Genomic DNA, 12,428 nt, shown 5'->3' on the forward strand with positions numbered 1-12,428 from the left:
TGTTGTATGTTCTATGTTCTCCGATGTATTCTGCTGTAATCTGTCAGCTTGATGTGCAACCACTTGAAATTGAATATTTGAAGATAACAATTGGAAATGGGAAGACTGCGCAGTAGAACAGAATAGTGTCAAGATCATCAAGATAATTCATTACTTTCAGGTCTGACGCCAATAATTAGTAAAGGTAAGCTATATCATTATAAAGGAATAACAATGTTTCAATGAACTGAGGTTTACGGGATTTCTTGGAGAAGTGTCAATTTCATTGAATTTAATGGAAGGTTTCTGTGAAACCTAGTCTGTTTTCCAGCAATACTATCCCAAACTTGCCTCATCACCTACCTCGCCTCCCCCCCCATGATGCCCCTCAGGTCCTAATCTACCACTTGTCGTAGTAAGATGGCCTTGCCAATAGTGGATATCCCAGAATGGACAGGAATCTACTGGCACCTGCACCATTGTCCAAAAAAGCGCTGTCCATCTGGAGTTGCTCTGTATGGTTCTGAATACGGCAGATATTGGGAAATTGATGCCCTGCTTTGTTCTGGAGGTCCTTGTGGATGGCACAATGCAGAGCACAAGATGGGTGAGACCACACCATTGGATTCTGCCAGACTGGTCTAAGGTTGCCATCCAGGACGTCTGGAGGAAGACCCCAAAATGCAGGAGGAAAGTTAAAGATATTCTCAGCTCTACCTTTCCATCTTCTTTCTGCCACTCCACACTCACACTCTGTCTCTGCCACTGGACCCATCTCCCGCCAAGGCTCATACTCTACCACTCTCACTATTACCAGCAAAAATCTTCCTTCAGGAACATCATCAGCCCCAACTTCACACTGTCCTAACCCTTGAACACCGTGCGGAATATGACCAAAAACTGGCAAACACCATGATGAATAATCGTCCATTACACAGGAATGATCATCATGATATTCATTGAAATCACTTCTGGAAGTAGACTAATGCTTGAGCCAAGAGGCTGGGATTGTCACTAAAGTTAATCAAATTAATTTGTTCGTTCACAGGACAGGGGTGAGGGTTTATGCCCGATGAAGGGGCTTATGTCCGAAATGTCAACTCTCCTGCTCCTCAGATGCTGCCTGACTGGCTGTGCTTTTTCAGCATCACACTCTCAACTCTTGCAGTTTGGAGAGCTTCTGTCTCTGACACAGGCTATCCGCCTGCCCAGGAGCCAATCAGAGAGTTGTTGACACAACTCCACAACTGCTCACATCTAAAGGTACGCCGCCTTTACTTCTTCAGGAGGCTAAGGAAATTTAGCATGGCCATGAAGACGCTTAACAATTTTGTTATAGATGCATTACAGGAAGCATTCTATCCAGATGCACCATACTTGGAATGGCAACGGCACTGCCCAGGACTGCAAGAAACTACAGAGAGTTGTGAACACAGCCCTGTCCATCACACAAGCCAACTTTCCATCCATTGACTCCATCTACACGAGTTGCTGCCTTGGAAAGGCTGCCCACATAACCACAGGCCCCTCCCACCCCGGTTACACTCTCTTCCAACCTCTCCTGTCGTTCAGAAGATACAGAAAGATTCAAGAAGACTCTTTTCCCAATTGTTATCAGACTTCTGAATGCAATTAAATTTAAAAGCTGTTCTCACTCTCTCTGTGCACCTTCTCTGCGGCTGTAACATTCCTGATGAAGGGCTTTTGCCCGAAACGTTGATTTTCCTGCTCCTCGGATGCTGCCTGACCTGCTGTGCTTTTCAGCACCAATCTGATCTAAACAGCTGTAACATTGTATTCCTCACTCTGTTCCAATACCCTAATGCACTTTGTGTGGTATGATCTGTCTGTGCAGCATGCAAAGCAAAACTTTTCACTGCACCTAGGTACGTCATTATAATAAATTGAATCAAATTAAATCAATCAAATAATTGAAAAATCAATTCACAATCTAACTCTAGGGGAAGCTTGCTTTGAAACACACCCTTACGTTGCCTGTGTGTCTCCAGCATCTTCGCCCACTGCTTGACCAAAGCAACAGTGTAAACACAACTCACAAGGAGTTCCAGTAACTTTCTTTTTAAATGCAGCAGCTCCTTCCATGCTTCTGGGTTTAAAAGAGACCATTCCCAAAATCCAAAATAAAGGAAAATGAAAAGATGTGGTCTTTACATGATGCATTTGTGTTTAATATTGAATACATAAAATCTCATCTCTGGGTTAGAAAGTTGTAAGTTCAAATCCCAGTCAAAAGCAATAAGTTCAAGATGTCTCTCCAGAGTAACCATTGTTTCATTAAAATGTTAAATTGAAAGCAATAGACTGGCACCCGGTAGCAGTCTGGGTACAATGTCTCCTTCTGCACTGTGACAATTCTGCGATTCAGTGATTATGTTGTCATTTATAATATCCTTGTTGGTACCACTGGCAAGAGTGCCAATTGCCCCCATACCTAAATGTATTGAACTAACCAACTGCTGGGAAGATGGCTCACTGAACTAGAAATGTTAACTCTGTTTCTCTCTCCACAGATGCTCCACAGATGCTTTGTGGGTGGCACGGTGACACAGTGGTTAGCACTGCTGCCTCACAGCGCCAGAGACCCGGGTTCAATTCCCGCCTCAGGCGACTGACTGTTTGGAGTTTGCACATTCTCCCCGTGACTGCGTGGGTTTGCTCCTGTTTCCTCCCACAGTCACAAAGATGTGCAGGTCAGGTGAATTGGCCATGCTAAATTGTCTGTAATGTGAGGTAAATGTAGGGTTATGGGTGGGTTGCGCTTTGGCGGGTCGGTGTGGACTTGTTGGGCCAAAGGGCCTGTTTCCACACTGTAATCTAATGTAAAGTACCTATTGAGTTTTTCCCAGTAATTTCTGTTTTCCTTTCTGATATCTAGCATCCACAGTTGTTTTCTTTTGATGTTCTAGCCTCTCTAGTTGGGTGTTAAATTAAGTTTGGGTCTGGAGTCACATGTAGGTCAAACCATGTAAAGGTGGTAGATTTCATTCCCTAATGGAAATGGCTGTATTTTAGGCTGAAAATGTGTTGCTGGAAAAGCGCAGCAGGTCAGGCAGCATCCAAGGAACAGGAGAATCGATGTTTCGGGCATCAGCCCTTCTTCAGGAATTCCAGCAACCCATTTTCAGCTCTGATCTCCAGCATCTGCAGTCCTCACTTTCTCCCAACTGTATTTTATGACAAGGTTAACAGAATCATTGCTAGTCCTGGTTTTATTGAATTCAGACGTCACTATCTGTCATGAGCATAGAGCAGTACAGCACAGGAACAGGCCCTTCCACCCACGATGTTGTGCTGAGCATTACGCCAAATTAAACTAATCCCAACCCTTTGTCCATCTCCCTCTATTCCTTGCATATTCCTGTGCTTATCTACAAGTCCCTTAAATACCCTTATCGTATCTTCCCCCACCACCACCTCTGGCAGTTCTTCCACACTCCTACCACTTTCTGTGTAACTTGCCCCTCACATCTCCTTTGAACTTTCCCCCTCTCCGCTTAAATGCATGGCACCCCCCCACCTCGAGTTAGGCATGTCAACCCTGGGAAAAGGATTCTGACCATCAACCCTATCTATGCATCTCATAATTTTACAGACTTCTGTCCAGTCTCCCCTCAGCCTCTGCCGCTCCAGAGAAAACAATCCAAGTTTTTCTAGCCTCTCCTTATAGCTTATACTCCCTAATCCAGGTAGCATCCTGATAAACCTCTTCAGCACCCTCTCCAAAGTGTCGACATCCTTCCTGTAATGTGGTGACCAGAATTGAATGCAACAATGGATTGAATGTGGCTTGACCAAAGCCTTATAAAGCTGCACGATGGGATCGTTAGCCTGCAGTTCTACATTACCCATCTAAAGGCTTCACCAGTCACCACCTGATACTTTCAGATGAATTTAAAATATCCCATGGCACAAGAAGAGTAGACGACGGTTCCCCTGTGTTCTGGCCAATAGCTATCCCTTAGTTAACATCAGTAAAACAGATAAATAGGTCACTCTGTTTGTGGGATCTTGCTGTGCATTGGCTGGCTGCCATGCTCCCCACATCTCAGCAACGGCTACCATTCCCTCCTTCTTAATGAGTTATACAACACTTCAGGAATCCCTGAGATTGTGAAAGGCATTAAATTTTCTTGATCTCCAATCCAAAAAGCAATGGCCAAAGAAAACAGATTTCTGCTTTGATTTAATCAGCCGTGCTCATTTCCAGCAGCACACAGCAGGGATCAGTGAAACTCATTAAAAACGGCTCGATTTCACCTGAGCTTTTCAGGTGAGTGTCAAAAAGTAAGTCGCAAATTCTAAGAAGTTAATGCTTTATCTGGAAGCAGCGCCACATGTGATTTAACGATGGATTAAGGAGGTAAAGGCAAAATCGTATTCACTATCTTATACCTTAAAGGCACAGTTAATTTCTCATTGTTGTCTGGTGCTTGAAGCACAGAAGCATTCAACCCTTCTCATGTAGATTGAATCATTTAAATCAGACAAAGGACAGTAATAAAGAAACAACGGACATTTATTGGGCATTCACTTTTCTCATCTACTTCTTTCTATTTGTAGTATACCTCACTAGTATCCAAACTCAACAAAGTTGAATCGACTTTTAAAAATATCCAGCCTTAATTATGGCAGGCATTTTCTCTATGGTAGCCATCCTATTTCCCTTGAGTTTTTATGAGCATGCATACAGTCGTATTAATTAGGAGTAGGCCATTCGGCCACTCAAGCCTCTTCTGCCATTCTATCACAGCTGACCTGATGACTCCATATTCTCATCTGTGCCTGCTGACCATTCACTCCTCTTTGCTTGTGAAGAATAAGTCTATCTTTGCCTTAAAAATATTCAAGAACCCTGCTTCCATCACCTTTCTGGGAACTGATTTCCAAAGACCCTCATGACTGTGTGAGAAAAATACTGTCCTCAACGGGCGATGAACAATTGGTTAAAAGCAGCAGCTTACAGCAACTGCTGAGGGAAAATAAATTGGCTTTCGTTGGATGTTAGGCATTTTTTTCCTCCCTGAGGGCTTTAAGGTTTCCAACTCGATTGTGCACATCCGCAAGATGGTCAGCCCCTGGGAGCCAATCACAATCTGTTGCCAGGTAGAAGACCTTCATCTTTGATAACTGGTCACACCTCCATGGACCAATCGGTTATTTGTTTCTGCTCCCACTGCTTGCACAAACAGCAGGATTATCAATACTTGCAATAAGTGCTGGTAGCTTGCTTTTTAAGAGTGCCTTAATACTTTCCACAGTCTTTGATTTTAAAAGCTGCCCTTTTCCCATTAAGTCTACCATCAAAACTGTGGAAAAACAAGTAAATGTGATTGTTACAAGGAAGGTGACAATAGTTTGCACACAGACAATGCTGGAGAAACTCAGCAGGTTAAATTCCAGAATTGACTCATTGATTGATTGATTGTCAAGTATACTGAGGTGCAGTGAAAAGCTTTATTTATGAGCTGTCCAGGCAGATCATAATAAGCAAAGATGGACAGATCAAAAAAGACTTAGACAGAGGTTACATTGCACAGGGTGTGCACTAGGTGAGATCAGCGTTAACAAGATCAGCATTATTTGAGGCTAGAGAGTGTATTCTTCAGTCTAAAACAGTCAGGAAGAAGCTGTTCCTGAACCTGCTGGTGCAATGTGTTTTGATGAAGGGTCACTGGACACAAAGCATTAACTCTGTTTCCTTCTCCACAGTTGCTACCAGCCAGACCCACTGAGTTTTTCGAGCATTTTCTTTGTTTCAGTTTTCCAGCATCCACAGTATTTTGCTTTTATTATATGGCTATGCAAGTTGGAGCTCACACACCTCTGTACAAATTCCTTAGGGGAATGCCTTGGGTTCAACGATCTCCAGCTGCTTCATTAATAACCTTCCCTCTGTCATAAGGTCAGACATGAGGATGTTTGCTCATGATTACACAAAGTCCGTCATATTCAATGAGTCTTCAGATATGGAAACAATTCTTGACCAAAGACAAAAGGACCTGGACAACTTGGGCTTAGAAGTGGACAGTAACATCCACACCACACAAGTGCCAGGCAATGTCAGTTTGAACAAAAGAGAATCTAACCATCAGCCTTTGAGATTCAATGGCTTATAATCACCGAATACCCCACGACAAACTTCCTGGGCATTTCCATTGACCAGAAACTCAACTCGACTAGCCATATAAACACATTGGTTACAAGTGCAGGTCAGAAGCTAGGAATCGTCCAGTGAGTTTTTTTTTGTGACTCTCCAAAACCTACAAAGCATAAGTGGTAAAATACTCCCTACATGTCTCAGTGATTGCAACTCTAACAACACTGAAGAAGCTTGACACCATCCAGACAAAACAGCCCCCTTGACTGCACCATATCCACAAACATCCACCCCCTCCACCACCGACACTCACCAATGTGTACTATCTTCAAGATGGACTACAGCAACTCACTAAGGTTCTTTACATAGCACCTTCCAAACCAGCTGCCACCACCTTCCAGAAGGACAAAGACAGGAATTACGTGAAAACAGCACCCACTCGCAAGCTCCCCTCCAAATTAACCACTATCCAGACTTAGAAATGGATCCTTCCTAAACAGCACTGTGGGTCAGCCTACAGCACATGGACTGCAGTGGTTCAAGAAGGCAGCTCACCGCCACTTTCTCAAGTCTAGATTAGAGTGGTGCTGGAAAAGCACAGCCGGTCAGGCAGCATCCAAGGAGCAGGAAAATCGACATTTCGGGCAAAAGCCCCTCATCAGGAATGATGAAAAAATTCCTGATGAAGGGCTTTTGCCTGAAGTGTCGATTTTCCTGTTTCTCAGATGCTGCCTGACTGGCTGTGTTTTTCCAGCACCACTCTAATCTAGATTCTGACTTCCAGCATCTGCAGTACCCACTTTTGCCAACCACCTTCTCAAGGGGCAACCAGGGATGGGTAATAAACGCTGGGCCCGGCCAGTGACATACACGTCATGAATGATTTTAAAAAAAAACAACTAACTTCACCATCTTGTCAAGAGGTACCAGATACTCCTCCACCTCCTTGTTTGTAAACTTATCACCTCTACTAGCATGTTTTGAGAAGATTTATAGTTTAGGTTGAGGTTCTGGATGTAGGCTTGCTCACTGAGCTGGAAGGTCCAACCAGAATTCTATCAACAAACACAATGACTTGGATCCCATTTACCACCCCCTGAGAAAAAGAACAGAAATGACATCACCACAGGAAATGACATCACTAACCCAAGGAAACCCAAACATATAAATAGAAAGTGGGCTACACCACCAGTGATTCATCTGGAGACTCACTGAAGATGTTACCCCATGTGGTGATGAAATGTCTGAAAATGAACCTTATCTTGTGTGTTTATGTGTTTGTCTCAAGTTTAACAGATAATAAAACTCCACCTTGTTTCAGAAATAAAAACATAAACTGCTTGAAAAGCTCAGCAGGTATGGCAGCATCTGTGGAGAGAAATCCGAGTTAACGTTTCAGGTTCAGTGACCCTTCCTCAGAACTGGAATGGACATGTTAACTCTTTGATTTCTCTCCATAGGTGCTGCCAGACCTGCTGAGCTTTTCCTGCAATTCCTAATTTTGTTTCTGATTTACGGCATTTGCAGTTCTTTTGACTTTCCACTTTCTTTCAGTCGAGAATGCCTACAAATTGGCTCTGCTCCAATTTTGATCTTATTAATTAAATTTCATTGCAATGCAGTTAAAAGAGTAATAAAAGTATTTGTAGTGACTGAACAAAGAGAGGAAAGGGGAAAATAAGATTTCTTCTTACTGTTACAATGTACTGATTGAAGGAGTTTGATAACATTTCAATATATTCAATGGAATTTCTTCTTTTGTTCATCAGGATCTGCCATTTAATAAATCCCTTTCAAGTCATGGCACATCAAGGAGTTTGACCATCTTGACCTGAATAACAATGTTGAACTACAGAGCTGCAAAACACAAGCTGCAAGATATCTTCAGCATTTAGACTTCATCCAACTCATTCCATTGAAGTCATGGTTTTTGTGTGATTGTTCAGTAAACTCACTTTATGATACATGGGCAGCTGAAAATTACTTTTTCTTTAAAAAGTTCCAAGTTTATTTTTTTTTGTTTCGGTTGTCAGATTGCATCAATGCAGGTGAGAGATTGCATTGCAGTGACAGCTCTATTACACTGCAATTCAGTTCCAGAAACTGGAGCCAGATGCACTGCTATCTAGATGTCACTTACTGGCAGGTAGATGCTCAAATCACTCAGGCTCAAAGCTGTCGCACGGATAGCAAAATTTTAAAACCACATATTTATGCAAAAAGAAAATGTAGTTTCCTCAGCAATTTGCAGCCAAATCATGGTAGTTCCTGACCCCTATTTATAAGGTTTCAAACCCAGTCCAAGCTAAGTCAGTTATCTTTTTTAATTCTCTTGTAGGACATGAGTGTCACTGGCTGGGCCCAGCACTTATTGCCTGTCCCTAGTTGCCCCTTGAGAAAGTGGGGGGTGAGTTGCCTTCTTGAACTACTGCAGCCCATGGAGCTGTAGGTTGACCCACAATGCCCTTAGGGAGGGAATGCTAGGAATTTGACCCAGGGATCATTGCTTGGCCCTTTGTTGTTTGTAATATGTACAAAATGTTCTGGAGGGAAATGTAGGTGGGCTGATTAGTAAGTTTGCGGATGACACCAAAATTGGTGGATAGTGAGGAGAATTGTCAAAGGGTACAGCGGGATATAGGTAGATTGCAGATTTGGGCAGGGAAATGGCAGATGGAGTTTAATCCAGACAAATGTAAGGTTACACGTTCTGCAAGATCAAATTCAGGTGCAAATTGTACAATAAATGGCAGGCACTAATGAGCATTGGCATACAGAGAGATCTAGCCATTCAGGTCCACAGATCCTTGAAATTGGCATCACAGGTGGATCAGATGGTCAAGAAGGCATACAGTACGTTTGACTTCCTCAGCTGGGGCATCGAATATAAAAGTCGGCAAGCTATGTTGCAGCTGTGTACAATATTAACTAAGTCACATTTGGCATATTGCATGCAGTTCTGATCACCACACTACCATGAATCCTTTTGAGAGGGTGCAGAGAAGGTCAACCAGGATTTTGCCTGGTCTGGAGGGTTTTAGCTCTGGGGAGAGGTTGGATAAACTTGGATTCCTTTTATTGGAAAGACGGAGGCTAAGGGGTGACCTGATAGAGGTCTACAGAATTATGAGAGGCATCGATAGGGTGGATATTAAGAGGCTTTTTCCCAGGGTGGGAAGGTCAACCACAAGAGGGCACAGGTTCACAGTGAGAGGGGGAAAGTTTAGGGGAGAAGTGCAGGGAAAATGTTTCACCCAGAGGATGGTGGGTGTCTAGAACGCACTACCAGTGGAGGTGGTGGAAACAGGCACATTGGTAACATTTAATGCATATTTTGATAGACACATGAACGGGAGGCAAACAAAGAGATAAAAACCACACATGGGCAATAAGGAGTGGATCTAAATAAGGATTAGGAATCAGCGCAGGCTAGTTGGGCTGAAGGGGCTGTTCCTGTTCTGTTGTAAATAGGAACATCAGCAGGTCACTCAGCCCCTCCAGTCTGCTCCACCATTCTGTGGGATCCTGGTTGATCCAACACTCAATGATCATATGGTATGGTGCTTGTCACGGTAAATAGATAGATTAAGACACTCCTCACATTTATTAACAGGACCACATTATTTACTTCTGGTCCAGTTTTATAGGAGAAAGTGAGCTCTGCAGATGCAGGAGATCAACGTTGAGAGTATGGTGCTGGAAAAGCACAGCAGGTCAGGCAGCATCCGAGGAGCAACAGAATCGACATTTCGAGCATAAGCCCTTCATGATTCCTGATGAAGGGCTTATGCCCAAAATGTCGATTCTCCTGCTCCTCGGATGCTGCCTGATCTGCTGTGTTTTTCCAGCGCCACACTCTTGCTCCTGTTTTATAGCCTGACTAGGACCAGGGTGACAGCACGTGACCAGCAGCTGGGAGAAGTCGGAGCAGTGGCCTGTTGGACTGGGAATGTGTCCATAGGTTCCTGCATAACTGAAAGATATCAATTTGTCTGGTAAATCTATGTGACATTATCAAATAAATTAAACTTTCACTACTGACCAATCCAGCAGGAGAGTGGTAGTTCTGTGTTAAGGAACATGATCAAGAATCCTATACTCCCCATCCCCTGCAACCACTCTGTCAATGTCAAGTATTCCCAGATGTGTTAGATCACAGCTCAGTCTAAGACTCTGCTCTGTCCCAACAATTTGTCTTAACTCCAACTTCAGCATGACTTGTCTTACACCCATGTAAATATTTCCACTTACAACACAGAGCATAACCTCTCCAAGTGAAGCTGTCACTTTATTAGCAATTTACACTGAATTATGAGTTGTTCAGTGCTCTGTGTCATCATTGAGGGGGCCTAGGCTCTCTAAGCCCATTTAATGATGATCCCCCTACATCCCATAAAGAATGAATGGAAACTAGATTGGTTTTAACAATGCTTCATTCAAATCATCACTTGAGTTCTGAATGATGAGTTCCTGTGGCTGAAATTATGAGGAATAGCTCTTCAGGATTGGAATGAGTCAACTGTCTGTAAATAAAAGCCAGAACAAACTTTTCAATTCTATTGTTCAAAATCCCTCTCAGAGCACAAAGCCTGTGAACTAAGGCATGTTTTTATAAACATCAATTTTTAAGGGCAATTCTTATCGGCGAAATGCTAATGAATCTGTGTTTCTTTATCATATGATGTGGGCATCACTGGCTGGGCCAGCATTAGTTGTCCATCCCTCCTATCCTTTGAAATGAGTGGCCTCCTAGAGAGTTCCAGGATTTAACTCCTTCACTGTGGCTTCAGAGCATGTAGGCCACACCAGGCAAGGACAGCAGATTTCTTTCTCTTTGGACATTACTGAACCTGATGGGTTTTTTTATGACAGTAAATTCCAGATTTCAATTAATGTGATCCTATACTCCACCACAATTTCAATAATTTTGCCAAAGCATTAGCTTTACTTATTAGCTCAGTGACATTGCCATGATGGCATTCCCACTGCATTGAGACGTATGCCACATTGGACCAGACACACACACTAGCTTGAGTTAGAGAACAAACCAAACAATAAGGGGAAGTAGCAGAATGCTAGGCTAGCAGACCAGCTCATAGTTTAGGTTCCAATCCCATTGTGCTAAACATGAAATTTGGAGTCATTTAATAGAACATAGAACAGTTCAGCATAGTACAGGCCCTTTGGCCCTTGATGTTGCGTCGACCTTTTATCCTACTCTAAAATCAAATTAACCGACATAGCCTTCATTTTACTATTATCCATGTGCCTATCCAAGAGTCACTTAAATGTCCCTAATGTATCCGACTCTACTACCATCACTGGCAGTGCATTCCATCCACCCACCAATCTCTGCAGAAAGAACTGACCTCTGACAGCTTCCCTAAACCTTCCTCCAGGCACCTTAAACTTATGGCCCCTCATGACAGCCATCCCGCCATGGTAAAAGGTCTCTGGCTATCCACTCGATCTATGCCTTTCACCATCTTGTACACTTCTGCCAAGTTGCCTCTCACCCTTCTTCACTCCAATGAGAAAAGCCTTAGCTCCCTCAACCTTTAATAAATGGAGAAAGATTTAAAAGGGACCTAAGAGACAACCTTTTCACCCAGAGGGTGGTGCGTGTATGGAATGAGCTGCCAGAGGAAGTGGTGGAGGCTGGTACCATTACAACATTTAAAAGGCATCTGGATGGGTATATGAATAGGAAGGGTTTAGAGGGATATGGGCTGGGTACTGGCAAATGGGACTAGATTAATATAGGACATCTGGTCGGCAAGGATGAGTTGGACCGAAGGGTCTGTTTCTGTGCCGCACAGGTCTATGACTCTAAATCTCAAACTTTTTATACAGAAAAGAGCTAGTTTACAGGAAAACATTAACAACTGCTGTAAAAATCCATTAACATCAGTAATGTAATTTAGGGAAGGGAAATCTGCCTTCTCCACTTGGTCTGACCTATATGTAATTCCAGACGTACAAATACCCTCTGAACAGCCAAGCAAAGACTCTCAGTTCAAGGATAACAACTGGTGGGCGTTAAATGCTGGCCTTGCCATCATGACAATATCCAATGAAGGAAGAAAGGTCCTCGTCTGTGTGATAAATGGATGAGAATTGGATTTATTTTCCCATAACTTTCGGTCCACAAAGCTTCCTGACAAAACAAAAGCTGAGTCCATCGAATCAGATGCTGGTGGAATCTGACAGCTTGGGAATCCCTTGATAATCAAACAGGCAGCAGGATGAACTCGATTTGCATTAGATACCACTAAACCCCCCCGTACACTCCAGTACTTTCTTTCACTAAGGAGGGAAAATAAAATCTCGA

At 43.1% G+C, this 12,428-nt stretch overlaps 1 protein-coding gene across 3 annotated transcripts in view; it reads right to left on the minus strand.

Annotated features, from left to right (window-relative positions):
• Positions 1–12,428, minus strand: part of LOC140493827 (protein kinase C-binding protein NELL1-like) — a 980,593-nt gene that overhangs the window by 77,785 nt on the left and 890,380 nt on the right. The window lies entirely within an intron of this gene.

This window comes from Chiloscyllium punctatum, chromosome 22 (assembly GCF_047496795.1).
Source record: "Chiloscyllium punctatum isolate Juve2018m chromosome 22, sChiPun1.3, whole genome shotgun sequence".
NCBI classification, from domain to species: domain Eukaryota; kingdom Metazoa; phylum Chordata; class Chondrichthyes; order Orectolobiformes; family Hemiscylliidae; genus Chiloscyllium; species Chiloscyllium punctatum.